At 38.9% G+C, this 650-nt stretch overlaps 1 non-coding gene across 1 annotated transcript; it reads left to right on the plus strand.

The window, feature by feature from the left end:
• The first annotated feature begins 200 nt into the window (after nt 1-200).
• LOC111723951 lies at nt 201-307 on the plus strand. Its single transcript, XR_002772353.1, has one exon. It is a non-coding gene; the product is annotated as a U6 spliceosomal RNA (small nuclear RNA).
• Nucleotides 308-650: the final 343 nt, after the last annotated feature.

Here is a 650-nt window from a genome sequence, read left to right on the forward strand (position 1 = left end):
AAATTCATTCCTGATTTTTCCTCTCTGTTCAGGTGAAATTGAGAACAGCTGGTCAACAGATTTCCTTATATTTGAACACCATCATAAGGGTACTCCTCATTTCTTATTTCCCTCCAGACCAAATAATATAAATTCAAGTAATATTAATTCCTTTCTCTTGATAGAATGCATTTTCTAATCATTAAATTATTTATAACTCTGTGCTCGCTTCAGCAGCACATATACTAAAATTGGAACGATACAGAGAAGATGAGCATGGCCCCTGCGCAAGGATGACATGCAAATTCGTGAAGCGTTTCATATTTTTAAAAAAATTATTTACAACTCTGACCAAATTCTTTTCATTTCCTAACAACCCAGTGTACCTAGCACATATTTTTAAAAAATTCTTTGAGTCTCCAGAATTAAAAATAGTACCTTTTGGCCATAGGAAGAGATATCACTTTTTCATATTTCAGGCTAGAAAAATCTGAAGCTGGGTGGCACCCATAGCTCACTGGGTAGGGCACCAGCCACACACACCGAGGCTGGTGGGTTCAAACCCAGCCTGGGCTAGCTAAACAACAATGACAACTACAACAAAAAAGTAGCCAGGTGTTGTGGTGGGCACCTGTAGTCCCAGCTATGTGAGAGGCTGAGGCAAGAGGATA

This window comes from Otolemur garnettii, unplaced genomic scaffold, assembly GCF_000181295.1.
Source record: "Otolemur garnettii isolate 467f Iridium unplaced genomic scaffold, OtoGar3 scaffold00017, whole genome shotgun sequence".
Lineage (NCBI taxonomy): Eukaryota > Metazoa > Chordata > Mammalia > Primates > Galagidae > Otolemur > Otolemur garnettii.